Source organism: Lissotriton helveticus, chromosome 5_1, assembly GCF_964261635.1.
Source record: "Lissotriton helveticus chromosome 5_1, aLisHel1.1, whole genome shotgun sequence".
NCBI lineage: Eukaryota > Metazoa > Chordata > Amphibia > Caudata > Salamandridae > Lissotriton > Lissotriton helveticus.
The window spans coordinates 2,005,893,463-2,005,919,087 of NC_136065.1; the positions used below are offsets into that span (position 1 = coordinate 2,005,893,463).

At 45.1% G+C, this 25,625-nt stretch overlaps 1 pseudogene; it reads left to right on the forward strand.

The window, feature by feature from the left end:
- The window catches only part of LOC144756168 (E3 ubiquitin-protein ligase TRIM39-like), a 304,125-nt pseudogene that overhangs the window by 140,666 nt on the left and 137,834 nt on the right, over window positions 1–25,625 (forward strand).

The window sequence follows — 25,625 nt, forward strand, 5'->3', positions numbered from 1 at the left end:
TCAACATAAAAAGGCCTCGTCCCCTTGGTACTCTGCATATCTTAAACTAGCAAAAATTAAGTGCAGGCAAAAAGAACGTATCTGGAGATCTGAATATAACACTGCACAAAAGAAGGTCTACTGTGCTGCTCTTGAAGAATATATGGTCGCAATTATACAGACTAAAACTGCCTACTTTACCACCAAAATCCAAGAGGCTACAAACTCTCCAAAAGAATTGTCCCAAACGGTCTCTGCATTATTGAAGTGTCCGCGGGATGCAACATTTACACCAGACCAAAAGTTTATAGATAAACTAGCCGGATTTTTTCAAAACAAGGTCCAGTCTGTATATAACGGCCTCCTAAAATCAGCTAAGGATACAGCGAGAAATGTTTCAGCTCAGCCTGATGACAAGATCAAGCACTGCGGCCAATCGCAATTCCCATTAATGGCAGAGGAGAAAGTGGCGGACCTGTTAAAAATCAAATCAGGCTCTCCCATGGATCCTTGACCGCTTTATATACTACATCTGGCCCCAGATGAGAAGTTCCTCACTATCTCCTGTATTATATCAAATGTTGATTTCAGGAGTTTTTCCAACAACTTGGAAAAAAGCCTGTATTCGTCCCCGCTTTAAAAAACCTAAGCTGGACCCACTAGACGAGAAAAATTATTGTCCCATCTCCTGCTTGCCTCTGACTGCCAAAGTTCTTGGGAAGTCTATGAACTCAGAACTAACATCTTATCTACAGACTAATAACATCCTTGATAATACACAACATGGCTTCCGCTCAAAACACTCTACGGAGACAGCCTTGATCATGGCAGCAGAGGAAATACGTAAGGTGATGGATGATGGAGGAAGGGCTATACTGTCCTGCTCGATTTAACCTTATATAAACAGGAGTAAACCCTTCAACCTTGTTGGGATTGGGGTAGAGAGTAAGTAAGTAACATATGGTATCCCAACTGGTATAATTTAAAGACAGTTAAGATATGTATAAAACATTATCATAAGGCGATAAGGAGACTCTGTTCAGTTTTTTACATATGTGCTTGTGGCATCATATTTATTATGGGAATACACAAAGGGAAAACAAGTAATAAGCAGCTTAAGTATGCAGTTATTACAGCACTGCAAGGAGCAATGTTAAATAATAGTAGAAAACCCAAATTGTACCTAAATTGATTGGTTGCACAGCTGGTCAGGCAATACCGTTAGTGCCACCCAAATTGGAAACTGCTCCAAAAACCTGAGGATACCTGTCAAGCAGCTCTCTTCCCACCAAGCTGGCCACCGTTGGGCCACCCACCTATTACCAAGTATGGCGCCGAACTCCACACTGCCTGCAGCATCAGTCCATAGACCAAATTCTGCTGACCTTGTGGGGGGGGGCCACACCACACACATTGAAGTCCTCCAGGAATGCCACCCATATACGCATGTCCTGGCGAACCTCAGCCGACAACCTAGTGCGGTTGTGCTTTTCCCGCAAGCCAACCATAGTTTGCGCTATGGAGCGGGAGAAGGGGCGTGCCATGTGTATGATCCTTAGCGCAAAATTCAGCTGACCCACAGTCTGCTGTAACTGTTGGAGCGTTACTTTCTCTCTAAGCAAGCATTGCTGTAAGGCTGCTCTGAATTTCCAGATGTTTTCTTTGGGTAACCTGAAACAACCTTCCACTGAGTCCAATTCTATGCCTAAAAATTCCAAGGATGTCGCAGCCCCCACTGTCTTTCCAGGGGCCAGCGGGACCCCAAAATCCCACATGAGCACGCAAAATTCCTGCAATGCCCACGCGCATTCCTGTGAGCCCGCTGAGCCCAGGATAATGTCGTGTCAAACTCTCTTGCCTTCCTAAAGGCCATATCATATTCTTTCCAACCTTCCCCCCCCCCCATATTTCTCGCTGAAATTGGTTATCCTACTTTGGTAACATGCCAATTCCGCCAGCAAATTTGGGGAGCGCTCTGCCGAGATTGCCACAAACACAGAGAAAGCCCTAATCCAGTAATCAATGTCTCTTCCACTCTGAACCTAGCCAATTTTGCACGCCATTCGCTAGGCAACATCCAATCCTTCTGAGTCTTGGCATACTCCATTTCTCTGTTGACGATTAGCAAAGAAAACGTATTGACATACTTGCCGGCCCAAATTAATTCCTTCACACTTTGTGCAACATGCTGTGCCAAACATTCGCGCCTGGAGGGTATAGTACCTTCCCCTTGTACCGGCAATGCCACCTCCTTGCCACTTGCAGCAGCTCGCGTTGGATCATTACTCTTGTCTGTTCCCACGTCACTGCCCGAACTTGTTGCTTGGGGAGAAATAGGAGCGGTTGGCACCCTCCCCCCCTCCCCCCTCCCCCCACCACTGGCCAACATGATTTTTCCTAACATCTTTTTGGCCTCTGCAGAGGGATCCTCCTTGGTACCCACCGAGGAAGGTAACATCCCCCAATCCCTAGCCTGGGGAGGACCGCCGCAATCTGTGCTGCGAGCTCTGGGGGCACCTGGCCACCCCCCGGAGGTGCAATAACTGGGATGGGTGATCCTGGGGTGATCCTGGGACTGGTACCGGGGTAGGGACCGGATTCACTGGTAATAATTTACTTAGGACAACCATTAACAAATGTTTCAACATCTTAATGACTCCTGGGATGTTGGGTTGCTCTATGAATTTAACTTCCCACCGTTTGCTATAATAATCTACAACCACAATGGTGAACCTAAAGTTCCGTGGCAGGGTACTGAAAGGGCCAATAAAATTAATGGCAAGTTTAGACCAGACACTCTCGGGAAGAAAGACAGGCTGGACTGGGATAGCTTTAGTTTTCAGACCTTTATCACTGGTAGCACACATGACACTTGCGCATAAACTAGCTGTAATTTCCTCATCCATCCCCCGCCACAGGTAACTGTCTCTAATTCCTTTTTCCTCGATAGAAGCTCATCAGCCACTTTGAAATAAGCTTGAAACCCAAAGGGCAAGGCATTCTCTTTAGGCCACCCCCCATAACAAATCTCCTAACACTCTCAAGTTCTTCATCCTTCACTGTTTTCGTTATTCAACTCCTGTTCCGTGAAAGCGTTGTCTTGACCCACATCAGTGGTTGCAGTTAAACACTCCTCATTGTCTTCATCCCCATTGTCTGAATACTCCGCAGCATTGAGTAGAGAACGTGATAAATAGTCTGCTCTCGCGTTTTCTTCCACATGGGATGTACTCAACATTGAAATTGTATTGCAACAGTTTAAAACTTAACCTGGCCAATCTTGTATTATGATCCGTGATGACTGTGCCCCCAAAAATGCTGACTAGAGGTTTGTGATCAGTCCTGAGAGTAAACCTTCTTCCCCATATGAAACATTTGAAATGTTCCACCGCCCAGCAGCCGCCCAACAATTCTTTTTCTATGACAGAAAATACTTTTTTGGTTACTCTAAAAACCTGGACGCAAACCCCAAAGTCTTTTCAGTGGTTCCTTTCACTTGAGCAATGGTGGCACCCAAAGCATCATTGCTGGCCTTTACAATGATAATAGATTCTCTGGAAGAATCAAATGGTGCAAAAATACCTGCGGAAACAATGTTTTAAGTGCTTGAAATTCATCTTGGCACAAATCGCCCCACGCAAATGTTTTGTTCTTCTTTAAAAGTTCACTCAAATGAACTGTTTTCGCAGCAAGGTTTTTGATAAATGTTTCATAAAACTCGCAAAGCCCTACGAAGGATGCCACATGTTCCTTACTCTTGGGCATATGGGCTTTTGTAATGGCATCAACTAACCCAGGCCTGGGTTCTACTCCTTTCTCAGAAATTATATGTTCTCCCTTGAAAACTCAAATTTTTAAAGTATGGCTACAATTCCAATTTTTTGTAGATTTTTCAGCACCTCATGCATACGTTTGTCATGGCTAACGTCATCTTCACCAGCCACAAGTATATCATCCTGGAATGTCACTACCTCTTTGGTCCCTTTCAACACATTCTGTAACACACGTTGAAAAACAGAAGTGGCTGAGGCCATGTTCCGAGAGGTGACACAAAAGCCGTAAGGTGTTGAGATTGCTCATCAAGTTCAGTCTTGGAAAATTCCTTGGCGCCCGCATTAGTGCTAATGATGTCATCTATACGGGTAAAGAGTGGGAATCTACCCAAATCACCTTGTTATGACTCCTAAAGTCTATGCAAACTGACCATTTATTTTCCTTGCTATGACCAAAGGGGATAACCAAAAGGATGATTCAATGGGTTCAATTACGCCATCTTCACACATTATTTTTAGTATATCTGCCAATTCATCACGAACACTGAATGGTACGTTCCTTAATTTATGCTTGATCTGAGTGATGCCACTTTGGACCTTGATCTTATGTTTAAAACCTGCAATCCTTTCCAACCTTTCACCGAAAACTGACTCAAATGAACAAGTCACTGCACCTTGGGGTCAACTTCACCAGAAACATGTTCAGTCGCCGCTCCATCCGGGACTAAGAAAACCTGAACTTTCCTTCCAGGCCTTAGCGTCATGCCAAACTAACCCTGATGAGACCACCCACAGATGTGTAAGCCTTTACCCTGTACCAAAAATAGTTCTGATTTTGAACCTCAAATGGCTTTCAAAATATCCAGACCGTTCAATCTTCCTGATATCATATGTCACGGGAGTCCTATCGGGTGGGAGTAGTTTCCTGTCACCCCATACTCCTCATCAGTCACCATCATCATCCTGGCACCAGACTCAATCGATACTCTCAACACCTTTCCATCAACAACAATATCTTTATATGGATCAACACAATTGGATTCGCCACCTGCATAGCTCATTGTCAGGTACAGCGTTGACTGCCAGGCATCAAGACATATCATGATTATTATCTAATTTTAATTAATATATATATATTTATAAAATCTTTTACAACACCTATGGATAAACTTTTGGACCTTTCTTGTTGCTTGTTTGCACACAGCCCTGGCTAATTCTTGCACTTCTTTTTGTATATAGCAATAATTGAAGGAATTAATTTGTAGTAGTTTTTGCTTTTATCACAGGATTGAGTTTCTGGTGTTTTACACATGAATATTAATGTTATTTATTTTAACACTTTTTGTTTGTAGGCTTTGATGGTGCTCGGATACCGAATAAAGTATTAACACTACTACAGAGTTGACTTTTTCCTTCGCTAACTGACAAACTTTGACAAAATGCCCAATTTGACCACATGTTCTGCATTTAACATTTCTCGCAGGACATGGCCGACAGTTGGGACCATGATTAGAAACTCCACACTTGAAACAAAATATTTTTCTGATTAAAGAATCCGCTTAGACTCTTTTTTTCTTTGTAATGCGCTAGTTCTGCACATTTTGTTTGTCACTGCCACTTTCATTCACAGCCAACATAGCACTTTGTTCTTTAAGTGTAAATTCTTTGAAAGACTTATTTTCATAGTTAGTTGTACGCTGTTGGGATAAAAATGTACTGGAGAAATTACTATCTGGTCATGAATAAGTTGGGACGTAAAGTTTTTAAAACTCGCATTCCGCTCCCAGCATATGTAATGTGTCAATGGATTCCTCCTGCTGTTGCTGTCTGATAAAAAATGTGTGTCTGTTAACAATTAAACTAGGTTGTACATTAAATTGTTTTTCAAGTTTCTTCACAGCCAACTGATACTCATCAATGTCCTCCTCATCCTCAATTGAAAAGGTGGCAGATGCTCATAAACGGATTGACCCTCAAAACCCAAATTATGCTCCAACAAAAACCTTTTATGTTCTGGGCAATATCTATTTCTCCCAATGGCTCTCAAATATTTAGTAAAAGCCTTGTACCAATTCCTCTGTGGAATGGGTGGGTCACCAGGTATTTGGAGAAAATGGTAAAGAGCATTAACACTTTGCATGGTAGTGCACCCAAGTAGAGATTTCTAAATACCCTAAAACAAACTCCTTATATATTCGTGTGTGACCGATAATGAAGGAAACCTTTTCTCGACCCTGTAAGAGGAAACATTTTCAAATGGGAACGCAGTGAAATGTGTGGGTGTTTTAACTTGTGGAACTGGAAGAACTGTGTGGAAGTGCACCAGTCACAGTTACTTTAAAGCAGAAGTTATTCAGACTGCACTCTGTTTGTGTGTGTATCACAGACGTGTTGATCTTAAATCAGTTTCCCTCAATAAGAGTTGTGCACAGAATGTGTGCACATCCCAGCTGACTGGAGTTGAGCTTCTTCGTAAGCAGTAAACTGATCCTCTGTGAGTGGAACGTCTGTTTGTTTATCCGTGTAGGACAAATCCAAACCAATATGGCCACCGACATGCCGTGCATGTATGTAGAACGTGCTCCAGCTTAGAGGATGAAACGCAGCAACATCATCATGGAAAGGCTCAGTGCAACGATGACGGAAACTTAGATGCTCAAATGTTGCTCAGGGTCAGACGTGCCTGGGATACCTGTGATGACGAGTCCGTAAGTGCGCGAGCACTTTTTCAAGAATGTTGCGCTCTCACTGCTGGTATAAGCCTTGCGTGAACCACGCAGACAGATCCCCATGTGCCCACTTCCGCACCCAGCTTGCGCTTTCCTATGCCATAGTCTTTCTCACCGCAGTTTCCTGAAAACATTTTTAAGTCCATGCCGGCACATCCACAACCGCTCAAACATTCCCAACACTGGCCTAATAACAGAGTCCTCCATAAGGTAGACTTCTTTAAAACATTGAATGTTCCAATGAGAGAAACCAGAACGGAGACTCTACTGCCTGGAAAACAAGTGGGATCCTCACTGTGGCCAAACCGTTAAAGTATTGTAGTTTATTGGCCACAGTCTCAGCAGTCCGGTAGCAATTATCGAACTGTGCTCACCTCAAACCCCACATGCCACATTCCACATTCCAGGTTTCTGGATTATGGAATGTACTAACAAAGACAGCGCCACAGAATTGTATGACTGTACATCTAATTTTGGTGACATGTCCTGTTACCAACACTATGGTCACCATTTTTGCACAAAGCAAATATCCCACGTGATGTTTTCACTTACTATCAATGGGAACATTGCACAACACCGCTGAAAGGTACTTCAACAACATTTGCACAGAAATGTGCTTATTTTTCTGGGTTTCACACTTCAAACCCAGCCTCTTATTACTATAGGCTTGCACCTAAACATGCAAAGAAAAATATGCTTTCTAACACTAAGCTGATAGGCCTCCTTTATTTCCCAACTGTCTTTACAGGATTTTGAGGAACACTATAGACCCATAATCTGTCTGGGAGAATAAAGATTAGGAGGTTCAGGGAACTGCAGGCTTATTTAGAGCATGCCTCATACCACATCAAATGATCTTCCTTAACAAGACAGTGCAACAGACTACCTGTCTTGCGTTAGCCAAGAGTAAGGATTTGAACACATCTCTGATTCCTTCACTTATACGCTTTGAGGGATGGCAAAACTATAAATAACACAGTGAGGATACATCAGATGGCAGGTTACACAATGGTTCTTACAATTCATCAGACCCCGATTGGAAGGGATGGTTGGTTTGGCCTTTCGACACAAATAGGCATCAGTCAAGATTCAAGGGTACCCCTGAGGGGTTCAGTAACTATAGGTCTGACCCATGCTATGTTTAATCAGAACACTCAGGTGGTGACATCCTACAGTGTTTGGAAGTTATGCCTAAAGTGGCAAAAGCCCTCCATACTGTCCCAAGTGAAACAACACTTATCCCTTCTCTCAGATGATATGGACCTTAGGAATTTTTTGTTAGGTCTTCAAAAGCCACGTCGAAAGCACTTCTTATAAGCTATTTACAACGAGCTATGGAAAATGTCTCAACAGGAGGCTGCTGAGAAACTGCGTGAAATAGATAGGGTTATCCTTAAAAAGGCTTTGGCTGTGGTCAACAGTGATATGACCACACTGTCATCTAGGATTAATTCACTGGGCAACATTGTGTCATCTGCAATAGATATAATGGAACAGGATTTGTCTATCCTACAACATGGACAATTGCGGTCTATATTATTATGAAGCTGGATGCTACAATCGCTGCGTTCTAGCCACGTCCCCTGGTGTTACATCAACAGCACAACTCTGTTCTCTGTGTACAATCTAATGGAATGACAGATGGAGGTGACACGCAGAGGTGCTCATTTTATTATAAAAATTTAATTTGCACTGCTGCTTTCCGGGGCGATTTTAAACTCTTTTGTTAAGATAAACTGCTGTACTTATTCTACTACTTGAAAGCTAACGCGGTCCCCGTCTGTAAGAGCGGACCCGCCTTAAGGTTAGCGCGCTAGTTGTTGGCTCCCCTTGGCTCCTCCACTTCCCATATAAACCCGGATGCAGCGGTGTTTAGTGATTGACATAACGCTGTCAGCGTGTGGTGGGCTCGTGCTCGTTTTATTATAAAAATTGAATTTGCACTGCTACTTTCTGGGCGATTTTAAACTGTTTTGTTAAGATTAACTGATTTACTTATTCTACAACTTTAACGCTAACACAGGTGCCCGTCTGTAAGAGTGGACCCGCCTAAATGGCTCCTCCATTTCCCATATAAACCCGGATGCAGCGTCCGCGTAGCGGGCGCGCGCCGATGGTGTGCCAAAAGACGTGCCCAAAGGCAAGCCAGTCTGCGCCAGTCAGTGCCCGAAATGCGCCCAGCGCCAGAACCCTTGCCCATTTTCCACGGTGCTCATACTCTCATAACCAACTATTACTCCTCAATTTAGGTAAATACGTATCTCACAAATTACAGTTAAATCTAACTTCCCCCAACTCCTCTGTTGCAACCTTTGTGGATGGGGGGCATATGATTCGAGGACTACAAACATTGGTGAACAATAACTGACCAATATAAGTATCAGTAACCCATTGCATGATAATAATGGCTCCCGCGAAGCGGTGCAGACCTCTGCATCCACAAATAAAAACCTTCAGCCTATCCGGTGTATCTTACTTAACACCAGGTCTATGGTGAAACACAAAATTCACTTCGAATGTTTGATACAAGTAAAGGATCTGGACCTTGTATTTCTAACTAAAACGTGGGCAAATGAAAATAGTGACCCTGACTGGCATCTAGCAATTCCAGCCGGATATGTCGTCGCCAACTCTGATAGAATAGGGGCAAAGGGTGGTGGAATTGCGATAATCGATCGATCCCAGTATACATTCAGATTCACCCCAGAGTATACATTAGACAGCGTAGCAATGTCTTTTAGCATAAAAGTCAACAATGTAGAAGTGTTTCCAGGTCTATTAATTTACAGACCCCTGGCCCCAGATCCTCTTTCACGACCTCCCTCCAGACCTATCTGGAGTCATGTTTAGATACAGAATCATTCACCAGATTAGGTGATTTTAACTTCCATTTGGAAGATAATAATAATCCTGATACCACCAGTCTATTAGATAAATTAGCTGGTTTTGAATTAAATCAAATTGTCTGTGAGTCTACACATCTTGCAGGGCCTACATTAGATGGTATCTGCACCAATAACTCTCTTATAGAGGTTAAGAAAGTCTGCCCGTTACCTTGGTCCGACCATTCCACTGTGTATTTTACCATCACGCTAGCAACATTAAATAATGTACGGAGGATTAGGCCCATGGCTGTCAAACATCGTGCCTGGAAGTCAGTCAGTAAAAATGACTTTATGTCAGCACTAAGTGATAGGCCTGCAATTTCTACTGACGCTAATCAAGCTGCCACAGTTTTCCATAACTGGCTAAATAGAGCCGCTAACACTGTCGCACCAGAAATGACTATGCGATCTCAACATAAAAAGGCCTCGTCCCCTTGGTACTCTGCATATCTTAAACTAGCAAAAATTAAGTGCAGGCAAAAAGAACGTATCTGGAGATCTGAATATAACACTGCACAAAAGAAGGTCTACTGTGCTGCTCTTGAAGAATATATGGTCGCAATTATACAGACTAAAACTGCCTACTTTACCACCAAAATCCAAGAGGCTACAAACTCTCCAAAAGAATTGTCCCAAACGGTCTCTGCATTATTGAAGTGTCCGCGGGATGCAACATTTACACCAGACCAAAAGTTTATAGATAAACTAGCCGGATTTTTTCAAAACAAGGTCCAGTCTGTATATAACGGCCTCCTAAAATCAGCTAAGGATACAGCGAGAAATGTTTCAGCTCAGCCTGATGACAAGATCAAGCACTGCGGCCAATCGCAATTCCCATTAATGGCAGAGGAGAAAGTGGCGGACCTGTTAAAAATCAAATCAGGCTCTCCCATGGATCCTTGACCGCTTTATATACTACATCTGGCCCCAGATGAGAAGTTCCTCACTATCTCCTGTATTATATCAAATGTTGATTTCAGGAGTTTTTCCAACAACTTGGAAAAAAGCCTGTATTCGTCCCCGCTTTAAAAAACCTAAGCTGGACCCACTAGACGAGAAAAATTATTGTCCCATCTCCTGCTTGCCTCTGACTGCCAAAGTTCTTGGGAAGTCTATGAACTCAGAACTAACATCTTATCTACAGACTAATAACATCCTTGATAATACACAACATGGCTTCCGCTCAAAACACTCTACGGAGACAGCCTTGATCATGGCAGCAGAGGAAATACGTAAGGTGATGGATGATGGAGGAAGGGCTATACTGTCCTGCTCGATTTAACCTTATATAAACAGGAGTAAACCCTTCAACCTTGTTGGGATTGGGGTAGAGAGTAAGTAAGTAACATATGGTATCCCAACTGGTATAATTTAAAGACAGTTAAGATATGTATAAAACATTATCATAAGGCGATAAGGAGACTCTGTTCAGTTTTTTACATATGTGCTTGTGGCATCATATTTATTATGGGAATACACAAAGGGAAAACAAGTAATAAGCAGCTTAAGTATGCAGTTATTACAGCACTGCAAGGAGCAATGTTAAATAATAGTAGAAAACCCAAATTGTACCTAAATTGATTGGTTGCACAGCTGGTCAGGCAATACCGTTAGTGCCACCCAAATTGGAAACTGCTCCAAAAACCTGAGGATACCTGTCAAGCAGCTCTCTTCCCACCAAGCTGGCCACCGTTGGGCCACCCACCTATTACCAAGTATGGCGCCGAACTCCACACTGCCTGCAGCATCAGTCCATAGACCAAATTCTGCTGACCTTGTGGGGGGGGGCCACACCACACACATTGAAGTCCTCCAGGAATGCCACCCATATACGCATGTCCTGGCGAACCTCAGCCGACAACCTAGTGCGGTTGTGCTTTTCCCGCAAGCCAACCATAGTTTGCGCTATGGAGCGGGAGAAGGGGCGTGCCATGTGTATGATCCTTAGCGCAAAATTCAGCTGACCCACAGTCTGCTGTAACTGTTGGAGCGTTACTTTCTCTCTAAGCAAGCATTGCTGTAAGGCTGCTCTGAATTTCCAGATGTTTTCTTTGGGTAACCTGAAACAACCTTCCACTGAGTCCAATTCTATGCCTAAAAATTCCAAGGATGTCGCAGCCCCCACTGTCTTTCCAGGGGCCAGCGGGACCCCAAAATCCCACATGAGCACGCAAAATTCCTGCAATGCCCACGCGCATTCCTGTGAGCCCGCTGAGCCCAGGATAATGTCGTGTCAAACTCTCTTGCCTTCCTAAAGGCCATATCATATTCTTTCCAACCTTCCCCCCCCCCCATATTTCTCGCTGAAATTGGTTATCCTACTTTGGTAACATGCCAATTCCGCCAGCAAATTTGGGGAGCGCTCTGCCGAGATTGCCACAAACACAGAGAAAGCCCTAATCCAGTAATCAATGTCTCTTCCACTCTGAACCTAGCCAATTTTGCACGCCATTCGCTAGGCAACATCCAATCCTTCTGAGTCTTGGCATACTCCATTTCTCTGTTGACGATTAGCAAAGAAAACGTATTGACATACTTGCCGGCCCAAATTAATTCCTTCACACTTTGTGCAACATGCTGTGCCAAACATTCGCGCCTGGAGGGTATAGTACCTTCCCCTTGTACCGGCAATGCCACCTCCTTGCCACTTGCAGCAGCTCGCGTTGGATCATTACTCTTGTCTGTTCCCACGTCACTGCCCGAACTTGTTGCTTGGGGAGAAATAGGAGCGGTTGGCACCCTCCCCCCCTCCCCCCTCCCCCCACCACTGGCCAACATGATTTTTCCTAACATCTTTTTGGCCTCTGCAGAGGGATCCTCCTTGGTACCCACCGAGGAAGGTAACATCCCCCAATCCCTAGCCTGGGGAGGACCGCCGCAATCTGTGCTGCGAGCTCTGGGGGCACCTGGCCACCCCCCGGAGGTGCAATAACTGGGATGGGTGATCCTGGGGTGATCCTGGGACTGGTACCGGGGTAGGGACCGGATTCACTGGTATAGTTGGGGTTATCGCAGGGACCCCCACGGGTGATACGTTCGGGACTGGCGTTGGCGCTTCCGGCGCCGGTGTGACAGGTGGACTTACTGGGTTTGGTGTCGAGGGAATGGGCATTATTGGTGGTGTGGGTACTCCGACAGGGACCCTCCCAGGTGACCCCCTACCGCCCGTGGCTTGGGGGCCGTCCATTACCCCTCCTGTCTCTGCCCCTGCTAGGCAAAGCATCCAACTCACCCCTGGGCTGCGGGGACACTATCACTCGCTTGGGTCTTCCTGATGGCCCTGCCTGATCATCAAACCTCTGTCAGCTCGGCCACATTCTTCCCCAACTGGTCCACTCTCCCCAACCTCCTGTCCATAGCTGACATCTTGCGCATCATGCCCTGCAGCATCAGCTCCATCCGTGAGCCCCTAGCGCCACGCACCCTCTAGACATTTCCTACGCTGTAGGTAAACCAACAGGGCTTCCAACTAAGCACACTATGTGCTCTTGTACCTGTACAAAGTTGGGGGCACACAGGCTGGCCGTAAGCACCACGCAACTGTGACCGCGAAACACCAGCTAGCCTGCGTGTTTGGGCGAGCACACACAAGCCCGGCTGCCGGACAGAAGCCGTGAAATGCAGGCCTGCCCGTGTCCCCTGATAGCATTGTCCGCTGCGCCATTCTCCGTCAGTCCAATCTGCAGCGCCCGTATGCCTGGCCTACGATGAAAGGAAAGTTAGCACACTGCACTGTTCCTCGTGAAATACCAACGGAGCCTTGTAGCTAAGATCCCTGTCCCCCTCTGTCATGCACAACAATGTCACCACACAACACAATTTACAGTATTAATGCCCTATAAGTCACATGAACTTTTAAGCTCAAGCCCCCAAATGAGGATCAAATGAGGATCAATCACCCTGCGCGATCAATGGTATCCCGTGCCCAGCTTATATGCAACCTGAACACCACCCTCTCCAGTTACAACAATGTTTTTTGGCAAAAATTCCAGGCCTCAGTTGCTATTTCACTCTCCTATGGCCTCCCATCCACGTACTAACCAGGCCTGTCCCCAACAGCCTATTTCCAAAATTGCCAAAAATTAGATGCCCTCTCTGAGATTCGAACTCTGTGCCTTTAAATTGAGACTGACACCCTGCCTACAGCGCTAAGCAGCGTGATTCACACTCGCTGAAGGTGTTCAGCACGCTTTATTCAGCAGCTTGCTCCCTAAACAGTCCCAGTTTAAGTGCCTAAATGAGGAATGCATGAGTAACCCACAAATTATGATAATGCGCTGCCTTCAGCCATGCATGCTGTCCCTCCCGTTCGCTAACGTAATTTGTGCCGTTAAAATTGTATCACCAACACGCACATGGCGTGCTAAAAGACTGATGCGGTTTTCAACCTGAGCACAGACAACGTTTTCGAGACCTCGTTACAGAAATCGCACCAAATATCAGAACGCGGCTGCGACCTCTCTGTAATCCGACCCCCAGAGCTACTGGCGAACACCGCGTGCTCACCCGCTCCTGCCCCCGCTCATTGCCTTACTTTGCTAACGAAGTCACCGTAATGACCAGACCTAGTCGACACGCTTTGCTCCTGCACGCCTTGGTTCCGCCAAAGCCGTAATCCCCCCCCGCAGTCCTCGACACGACCCTCAGGACGATTCACGAAGGCGTGTCCGGATCTCCGACCTTCTGCAACCTGCGCGAGAAAAATTAAACAGATTATACAGCCCCTTGGGGGGCACGGACGAAGCCTGGGGGAGCGCGGGAACAAGAGGGCGACTCCCGCGCTCTCTGGGCTTTTAAACCCTGGGAGTTCCCACTGGTCCGCCCCCCTAGCTCCACTCCCTTGACCCGTAAGCAATTAGATTGCCTCCGGGTCAATTGGAGCAGGCACCAATCGGTGGTGGGGCGCGCCCACCGCGTCATCAAGATGCGGCGCAAAGGGGCACGCCCCCCACAGAGGGTGCTGGGGGGAGGGAAGGCCGGCACCCCGCCATACATGCGGGGGGGCCGAGCGCCCCCCCCCCCCTTTCCTGTCGTGGCGCCTTCCTCAATCTGCATCACACAGGGCTGAACCGTCTCGCAATACTTTTTACATTAGACCATCCCTGCCGTCCTGGGACGCATTTTTAAAATAAAGAAGTAGGGGAACGGACTGTGTTCAATTTAAAAAGTTGGAGCACGATGTGCCCTTCCGATCCCGCCCACTTCTACCACTGACCTAGAATGTGCATCAGTGCTAGCATTTTGGCCTTGTACATTGGGAAGCCAGTCTGCTTCATGGGGCGAGTGCAGAAGGTGAGCGGGCGACAGAAGAGGATTGTGGTTGTGCTGGATTTATAAACTCACGGGTTGTTCTGTCTCCTCTTTTCTTTACCCCTACAAATTATTCCCATTGCCCACTCCTTCCACTTCCCAAAGCTGTAGTACTGATCGTTTTTCAGTACTTACAGAACTGCATGAAATGTCCGCACAGTGTTGTTTCTAGTGGGTGGAGGGGGGAAGCAGATGAAGCACGAGCTCTAGCTCGATTTGTTCAGTCCCCCCCTCTTTGTGTTAATGTTTTAAGAGGCGGTACAGAAACAACAAATGTACATTGCACACGTTAATTTGTAGCATTGACTTACATTGCAACGTAGTGGTGTTCCCCCCTCCCCCCCTAAATCTGACTATATATTTTTGTGTTCTATCTATACACACACCTACAAAGTCACATTTACATATTTTAGGGAAATGTGTGTTTGTATATATATCTTTATAGGTGGCCCCACCACTTTTATCTGTGACACAATGTGTGCCACCCCAGAAAAGGATTCACTTTTACAGATGCCACTGCTTCTATGGGCATCACCATATCTCATCTTGTCGAGGCCTTAAGTTTTAAGGGTGGTGGAAACTTATCTTAAACTGGAAGTCAAATCGGTTTTTGCATTGTGCCAGTCTTCCATTGTGGATTGTTCCTGGTATAAAACCTTCAAGGGCATATGTTTTCACTACTTATCTTTTCAGGGTTGTTTTCGATTGCTCTATCCCAACACATTCACGCTGCAATGGGCGTCCTGCATGGCTACATACTTATAAGGTCCCAAAGGCAAGACCTAGTGGCTATGCCAGTGCTTGTTTACTTTTTTCTACATGCATATCCATTTTTTGGTATCGGTTTTCATCTTAATTTGCAAATTGTGTTCAGAAGGTTGCTAGTGTGCATTCCAGCAAGGCAGACTCCGGCTTCCATACTTCTGACACTGCTAAATTAAGTATAATTAATGTGGGTTATACTGCTCATTTTGTACAGAATTTAGAAACCGTGGAAGTGCGATATAATGCCCTATACAAAAAACGAATTAATAGCTTTTCTGATTTTTACTTTATATTTATTTTTTCACTTTAAGGCATTGGTGTATTATATTTACATGTATGAAAGTAAATAATTCTATTTAAACCATTAGCATATTGTATATTACACAGTACAACTGACAGTTTGTTTTTCCCCACTGCACATTGTCCATCCCCCGGTTTTATCTTTGAGCTGCTTATTTATTCGTTCGACATTCCATATTCCCAGCCATACACTTTCTTTTGCAAAGTCTCTCCATTAATCAAGTAAGGGGCACCCTTTATCGGGTCCTTCACACTCGGAGGTCTTATATTCCTTCGTTATTTCTCAATAGCGGTCCCAGTCCTTTCCATTACTGTGGGAAGTCTTCATCCGGTATCTCACGGTACAGGCTCGGTTTTTGTTCGAAGTCCACTGTTCCAGTCCTCATTTTGCCCATGGTAAAGGCTGCCTGCACACTACCTACCTATTTACAAAGTTTAACTTCCTTTCATTTATCAGACACAATACAGGATTACTCGAGTACTGTTACTCCTTCCTTCTGAACAGATGAGCATTTAATAGCATCCACACTTTTCTCTTTTCAAGGTATGGCAATATAAACCCTCAGTATGCGACTCACAGTACCATTAAGGAGACCGAAGAGGAGACAGACAAGGCAAAGGAAGTGGATCTGCAGAAAATGACAATTGAATCACTGGGTGAGAAACCACAAAGTTCTCCTTAATGTGACTATAAAGGATGTCCTGTAAACAGTAAATGCCTCTATTTATGAGATCACCAATGTATTCAGTCCCCAGCTGTGTTGTTTCTAAGACACTTAAATACTAACATATGAAAGAGCTGCAGTGGATCAAAGCAGATAATCTTATTAATGCAGTAATTAAATACAGCTCTGTAAGAAATTGGCTTATTAGTTGAGAGGGGTGGAAGCCCCACTCAAATATTAGACACAGTCCTTGTCAGGGTGAACCACAAAAGTCCCTAAATAAATGAAGTACTGGGTTTTTCGGAACCCAGTGGTGCCAGGGAACACACCCTAAGACTTCGAGTTCTTCCTGTTTCAGACTACAGAAACACAGAGTCTTCTTGGTGAAGTCAAAGATCGAATTTATTGGCTGCAGCCAGTAACAGGTATCCTAGAAGTACAACACGGTGTATATTCTCAGGAGACTGCTCAAACTTACAAAGCTAGCCATCCCTTTTATACAAAATATTATGCTTTAGGCAAACATTCCTTACTTTACAGTTGACCATTCACATATTTTCACTACAAAGAAAAAGCAGAGTCATGATGACAAGCCCATATTTCAGTTTGTTCAGCCCACAATCAATTACCCGGCAAGGCCCAACATTTTCATCAGATATCGGCGGACCCCCAATAAAAACCGGCACCTCCTCCTCGTAAAGCAAATCATAAAGTAAGGAACAGAGACAGGTGTGTGTAGGATTAGGCATGGTTTGTGTGCGATGAAAGGTTTATGGTATGTTGTGCCTTGATACTAATCTCGATCGGCCACTGGGAAAGGAACTGCCCGAACAGGTTTTGGCTTTAGGCAGTGGAGTCAGCTTGCCCAGGTCACAGAGAAGTCGGCAAACGTGTACGTGTCCTTCAGACTCGTTTTCGGTCATAGTCATCGGCCTATGTGAGGGCAACCACAAAATGGCTGCCGTACACAAAATGGAACCCGAGGGTTCAGGACGGAATCTCTGTTTTCAGGGTGATCTCGTGACTCGAATACGACGAAAATACTCGTGCATAGTATACTCGTCATTCTCGGTCTATTGATACTAAAATCGTCATGATACGACGATGTTTATGACACGGGTCAGAATTTTCAGTACCACAGACCCTCCTTTTGCCCTTACATAGGCAATTAACCTATACTCACGCTAATCTGAGTCCAGGTCTATATTCGTAAAGTCATTGAGATGTTGCTGTAGCATCATCCTATTACTTAGCTCGTCCCTCGATACAGGTTTCCTTACACACGATGTAGCACAGAGGCCACATATAGCAGGAGCACACTGTACGCACAGACAGAACAGGAAAAGAATGGCTAAGATCATCCCAATGACCATTAGAATGCTCCATCCCCAGGCAGATAAAAGTTCCCAGAACCATCCCATCAACGACCAGTCTCCTTTATCCACGTGGATAGAGTCGGAGATCTTGTGCAGTTTGGAAATGGCCTGGTACACTGTTGGAGCGTTATCTGGAATGAAAACACAGCAACTCGATTGGATCACTTTACATACCCCACCTCGGTCTGCAAGTATGACGTCTAACGCGACCATGTTCTGAAGGGTCATAAGACGATCCGACTGGAGCTCAGCGGTCAAGTTACTAAGGGCACCGGCAGTTTCAACTACAGTGGACTCAACCACCCTTGTCAATTGCCTTATGTTCCTGCTGTTGACCATGGGTCCCCAAAACGGCAGAAAACCCTTTACAAAGTCTCCAAATTCTTGTCTTGCAGTGTCTTCTTTACTGAGGACACCTCTAACTATCCTGGTCTTATGGTAATCTGCCGCAGCTGTGTAGGTGGGAGGCAACAGGAACAAAACAAAACATGTGCCCGAAAAGTCAGGGGGCAACCATGTATAGGCTCTATCATGACAGATGAAATAGGTACCCCTAGCTGCTAGGAGCGAAGGGGAAGTCTGAGAAGCAAAAACATACGTCTCATTGCAGATACTCTTCCCTAGCTGAGCTCTGGGATTCTTGCCATTACCTTGCAGACATAGGTGACCCTGATGGGGTACAATCCAAATCGGGGAGGATCTCTTAGCTCGCTGTTTTTCACTCAGAGTAACTCCATATCCGGTCACGTTCCATCCAATGTATGCTAGTGTCTCATCTCTCGGGATAGTCTCATAGGAAGTATCTTCCCTAATCATATCTACTATACCCTTAACTATAGCACTATTCTTAGGATTATCTTTCACAGAACGTAGGGGGTAGACTTCATGTGCGTAAACGAACATTGTTCTGTATGCCCACACAGAACCATTATGGCTAAAAGGCAGGACCAGATAGGGGATACCTTTGTCCGTTGTATGAGGCATAAGACCACACACCCAACAGTTAGTCGTGTTCATTACTAATTGGTGTTGGTGCAAAAGCTGAACGAAGGAGTTATTAATAAACTCTAATCTCCTAACGGACTCATGTTCAGAAAAAGGGTGGAAAGAATGCGAGGAAACAGTAGGAGGAGGTATGGGCTGTGTAGTGGGTGCAAATGTCACTCGAAAAGAGTATAAAACATATCCTATTAAGAACATCATTACACTGAACAACATAAAAATGCATAATATCAAAAAACGTTTCTTGGTCATCATTCTGCAAATTTTAGCTTTAAAGTTCATCTGTTTGGCAGGTCTCTCCATCTCGAAAAACTCCATCCTCTCTAATTGCTATTCACGGTGGTAGGGTGTTCTATGCTAGGAATGCTTCTGTCAGTCCAGGGCAACTCCCTTAGACCAACCAGAACCGTCGACCAAACGTCTTCGGCTGCACCCCAAACTGAACCCGGATGGTGGTTCGAAAAACAAAAATAAAAAAGTTTCTCAGATGAGAGAGCTGCACTTTTGAAAATAGCGAAGAAAAGGAAAAATTTTATTAGTCCATAGTTCTCGGCCTCAGGTTATAGCGTCTTTTTCCAGATAATGTCTGGTCTTGGAACAGGAGTTCAGGCTCTGTAGTGTCCAATCGGATTGACGGTGGCACAGCTTCCTGCAAAAGATTGTCACTTTCTCGTTCAGAAATTGTTCCTTTCACACGTGCATCGCTGAAAGGCAGGAAACGAGGCACAGTTTCTGTCTCTGAGTCAGCGACACCCTCCTGGACCCACCGGTCGTACGGCAGAGGCAAAGGGGCCCTCTTGCAATGCACGCCGTGGATCCAGTTTTTCTTTCCTTCCACTCGAACGGCTGATCTTGTTGAGAGAAGGACTAGGTGGGGGCCGGTCCAGCGGGGCTGGTCATTCTTTGTCTGCTGGAAATTCTTGACCAGCACCCAGGATCCAGGATCGATAGGATGTCCTGGAGCTTCAGAGACCTGAGGCAGAGTATCGTGAACCTGTTGGTGTAAAACACGCAATTTAGCCGTCAATTCATACAAGTAGTCAAGCAATACAGGGTGTTCGATCTCACTGAATTTTGTCGGCCTTGGCACTCCCCATATGTTGGCCGGACGCCCGAACACTATTTCATGAGGACTAAGTCCCACTCGCGTATGCACAGTCATTCTTGTTGATAGGAGTGCTAAAGGCAGAGCGTCAGGCCATTTAAGACCGAGCTCGCTTGAATTTTGGCCAATTTTAGTTTTAGTGTGCCATTGTAGCATTCTACTAGTCCAGCTGATTGGGGGTGATTTGCAGCGTGGAATTTTTGTTGGATACCGAGCCTTTCACATACTTTCTTCATCACTCGGCCCACAAATTCACTCCCATTATCACTCCAGACCATTCTCGGCAAACCAAATCTAGGGAAGAATTCTTTGACAAGGGCTTTAGCTGTGGATAAGGCAGTGTTGCCTTTCAGGGGATATGCTTCTACCCATCTCGAAAAGGCACAAACAACAACGAGTACGTATTTTAAATTGTTGCACCTTTCCATGTGGATGAAATCTAGCTGCAAAGCCTCGAACGGATACGTTGGACGCGCAAAATGACCAGCTGGAGTTGGGGTTCCCCTACCAGGATTGTATTTCAGACACACCATGCAATTCTTGACCACATTCTCTGCACACTTAGGAATCCCAGCATTTTGCCATACCGGGGCCAACAACTTACAAATCCCTTTCACACTGATGTGAGCCATTCCATGGGCCATTGTAACCACTGCAAGCACATACGCATCGGGTAACAACTATCTCTGATGCTCTGACAATTCAACCCAACAACCATTCGCATCCAATTTACCCTTACTCTCTCTCCACACACTCAACTCTTTCTCTGTAGCTTCAGCTTGAACAGACTTCACACTCTCTATCGTGTCTTCACACATTCCAACGTCACCAACCCATCTTGCAGGGCCTGCAACATACATTCGACTCATCACATCCCTTGCTGTTTCTTTTGCGACTTCATCAGCAAATGCATTGCCACGACCAACATCATCAGTAACCTTTTTGTGCGCAATGCTTTTCACAATCGCAACTTGCAACTGCAAAGTAAGTGACTCGAGAAGCTCATTCACCAACTGACCATGTTGTATCTTAGCTCCATGCGAAGTCAGAAACCCACGTTCTTTCCACAATCGTCCAAAACTGTGAGCCACACCAAACGCATACTGGCTGTCAGTATATATGGTCACTTTCATTCCTTTTGACAACACACACGCTCTCGTAAGTGCAATCAACTCTGCTGCTTGAGCTGAATTATGTGGGATACGTGCAGCTTCAACAATCGTATGCAAGGTCGTGACAGCATATGCCGCAGTCGTATCTCCATTCGGAAGCTTGAAGCATGAACCATCCACCCATAAGGTACCATCACACTTCACAAGAGGAGTGTCCTGAAGATCTATTCTCCCTTTCGTTTATTCCTCTGTCCTGAGAAAACAATCATGCTGTTCAGAAGCATCTGTCTCTGCTACAATCGGCAACAACGTAGCTGGATTCAACGTGTTGCATCTCTTTATGTGTACATGACTCGCTAAAAGTGTCAACTCGTAACCTGACAATCGAGCACTAGTTAAGTGCTGTGTCTTGGTCCTGTTTAAGAACGTGTCCACTGCATGTGGAACCATCACAATCAATGTATTATTCATCACTAACCCAGCAGACTGTCGAATGGAAACAGCTGCTGCCGCTGTGGCTCTTAAACAACTCGGCAACGCTTTAGCTACCGGGTCCAAAATCGACGAAAAGTACGCGCATGGACGCTGCTTGTCTCCAAAAGACTGTGTCAGTACTGACAATGCACAACCTTCGTTCTCATGGACCTACAGTGTAAAGGGCTTACTGTAGTTGGGGGTACCCAACACAGGAGCCGAACATAATGCATCGCGCAATTTCGGAAAAACTTTTCTGACACTCTTCAGACCATGGGAGGGGATTCGGTGTATCTTTACAAGTTAATGCCACCAAAGGTTTGGCCAACAAAGAAACATTTTGTATCCATTGTCTGCAATATGATGTAATGCCCAAGAAAGCACGCACTTCTCTCTGTGTCCTTGGCACACTCAATTTTGCAATTGCTTGAATTCTTTCTGGGGTCAGTTCCCTTCCCTCCTTCGATAAGAGATGACCTAAGTAGGTCACTTCTTGTCGACAATATTGCAATTTTGAAAGAGACACTTTGTGATGCAAATCAGACAAATGACGCAACAATGACAATGTTGCTTCTTTACAAATTTCCTCAGTATCTGCAGCAATTAGCAAATCGTCGACGTACTGAATAAGGGTAGCGCCGTCAGGTAAAACAATTGTATAAAGCTGGGTTTTTAAAGCCTGACTATATATCGATGGGCTTTCACAGTAGCCTTGGGGAGCGCGTTTGAAGCGGAAGCTTCGGCCTCCTAAACTGAAGCCGAAAATATCCCTACTCTCCTCGGCAATCTGGATGCTGAAGAAAGCATTCTTCAAGTCAATCACCGAGAACCAGGTCGCGGAAGCTGGAATCATAGACAATAGGGCAGTGATATCAGGAACAACTGGAAATTGTGGCACAACGATCTTGTTCACCTCTCTAAGATCAATCACAAACCTGTAAACAGGTGGCTGAGAAGGATCAGTATGCTTCAGAACAGGCAGAACAGGACTGTTGCAAACGTTGCCTCTTGTCTCTTCAATCACATCTTTTTCAATCAAATCGTAAATGATCGCTATCAACGCTTTTTCACCTACACTAGAAATTTTATATTGGGGAATGCGTGGCATTTTAACATTGGCTTTCAAGGTCACAACATATGGCGGTATTTCCAAAAGACCCACATCATTAGGACCAGTAGCCCAAAGAATATCCGGAAGAGACGACAATTCTGTCTGAAGTTTATCCTTCGATAAATACATTGGAGAGACCACTTTCTTACCCAGTGTAAGTTGTACTCCCGAAGGAGAACAATACAAAGTCGCATACAATCTTTTCAACAGATCCAATCCCAACAAGTTTTCACCACAACCTGTCGTCAGAATAAGGGGTGCTTCGAATTCATAAGGTCCAACAGAAAGGGACATAGGACTAGAAATCTGGTTCCTAACCGGGGCGCCAGAAAAACCTACTGAAACATTCATTTCGCCAGACAAAGGTGCGCCAGGGAGTTTAGAGTGTATTATAGAACTCTTCGTAGCACCAGTATCCAACAGAAAAGGCTCTGACACACCTGATGTAATCACCTCAACGTAAGGTGCATTCTGATCTACTGGAACTGAAACAACTCCCTCTCTTTGTCTATGGCTGTCCTAGCAATCATTACCTTCCATATTCTCATCTTCTGCATAGTAGTCATCAGCATAGTACTGAGCTGTCCTACCAGACGCGTTATTCTGCTGATCAAAGCTATTCATTGAATTTTTAGGCGGAAAGGAACGCGCGTTGTGGGGGAAATTTCCACGTCCTCTACCTCTAGGTGCTTGTTGAACACCTCGACCTCTTGCACCGGAGGCACCATCCATACGCTTTAACAAAATAGGGCAACTATACTTGAAATGACCCTCTTCCTTACAATATGAACACTGATTAGGACCTACAGGAAAACGTGGTTGAGAAGACTCGAACCTTTGCGAGTTTCTCTGAAATTGCTGAGGTTGCTGATAGTTATTCTGACCACCACGAGGCGGATACGCCTGCTGTAAAAGCACTTAACTTTTAACTCTTTAGTTTTCTTGTCTGCTCTATCCTTCTCATCTTTATCTCGATTTTCATAATACTGTGCAGTAGCCAATATCTGTGCTGAAGAGGAAACGGCCCAAGAACTTTCTGAATCCTTCAATTTCTTACATAACTCGGGTAGCAAATTGTGCACAAATTTGTCAACGAACAACCGTTGACCACCTTCTGTACTCATATCTTGACCACTGTGGTCGACAAACGTCTCTTCAAACCTAGTGAAGAAATCGGACACAGTCTCCTCTTTCTTCTGCTTACATGCAGACAATTTATCCCAATTCACACGCATAGCAGGCATTAAAGTCTTCATGTAAGTAACGATCTTACCAGGCAGTTCTGCTACTAAGGGCTCGGGTTTAGCACCACCTACTTGTCTTTCATCTGCAGCACTAATATTAGCCCATGTCTCACCTAATTCTTGCGCATGATCTGTATGACGAATCAATCCCCACAAAGGCTGTGGAAGAACATTTCCAAACAACATGTCTATATCGGCTAGATTCATAATACATGAGTCTGCAGTCTGAGATAGCTCCTTATAGTACCCTGCAGGATTTTTACGGGGGTCAGGTAAAGTCTGTTTAAGGGCCAATACTTCAGCTCGTTTCCATGGAACATGTACCCAAACACGCTGAAAATGAGCTGATACGGCATCAATGTTATGAGCGGCATCAGCCTGAACTGCTTCCTTCCATACAGGAGGAACCTCTCTCATTGGGTACTGTTGCGCTTTTCTCCTAACAGAGGAATCAGGTTCAAACAATGACTGAGAAACACCCTCACTCCTAAACGATAATGTCGCAACCGCTTTCTCAACATCAGTTCCCTTCGCAAACTCGAACCGTACACGGCACAATTCCTCACAAAGAAAAACACACATTTTCTCAAAAACATATCTCTGCTTCGGTGCTTCCCATTGTCGGAAGACATCCATAACAGACTCTAACTCATATCTTGTGGGATCGGTAACCCATTTACGCGCCATACGGTCAAACATTTCTCTTTCTCGAGAATCAGGCAGTTGACTACGCAACTGTTTACGCTCCGAATCAGGGGTCACGCCAGATGACCCAAAGAGAGGAAATATAATACTAGCAACGGTGTCAGTCATTCTCTGTCGAACAGAAGGAGAAGTCGACAGGACGGGAGATAAAGCAGACTGAGAAAAGGTCAACGTAGGAACAGTAGCAGAGGTAGTAAGAACAGGTGGAGAAGTTACAGAAGCTGAAGGCGGAGCAGGTAGCGGAGCAAGTAGCAAAGTTAGTGGCCCTTGAGAAGGCTGTACCAGAGGAGTAGGAGCCAACTGAAGAGGTGCTGGCGGTTGTGGAGGAGCAGGAGGCACAACAACCGGGGGTTGCACAACTAAAGGTTGCGGAGGTGCTGTAGCACTTTGCGCATAAGGGGGTGGCGAACTCAATAAATGAGACATTAAAGGGTCTTTCTCCAGTTCCTTCGCTGCATCTTGCTGGAGAAGCGGCAAAACAGGGTAGCATTTATCGACTACCATTTTACGTTGCCTGTGCAACTGCTCACTCATCTGTTCTTTTTCGTTATGTTTAAACTGCATAGCAGCTTGCATTATCGAGATACCCCTTTCTCTCTTATTTCTCTTTGCTAATTTAATTTCCTTCTGTTTGGCTTCCTTACGCCATAGGCGGAAAGAGTCAAACATCGCAGGCCGGGCTTTCTTCTTAAAAAGTTTAACCTCTAGATTATCTAAGATTTCCGTGTCAAAGCTACCATATTGGGGCCATTTTAAAACACCATCCTTCCTGGTGTATCGGATCCATGCTTCATTATATGTGATGGGGCCCACGCCATGTTTCACATAGAGCTCATAGGTTGGAGTTCCAATTGGAGGAACCGGACACGCGTCCTCCAATCGGTAATCCCTATTACAACCAAGACAAAACAAATTTCCAAGTCTGCTAAGACCAGGCATCTTCGCTCACTAGTCTAGCTTCAAACTTCAAGGTTTATCGAATACGATAGTCTCGTGAATACACGAATCCCTCGGCTTTGGTACTTGCAAGTTCCAAATCAAAGATCCCAAGGGGATACCAAAAACTAAGAACCAAACTAAGGACTGGGAG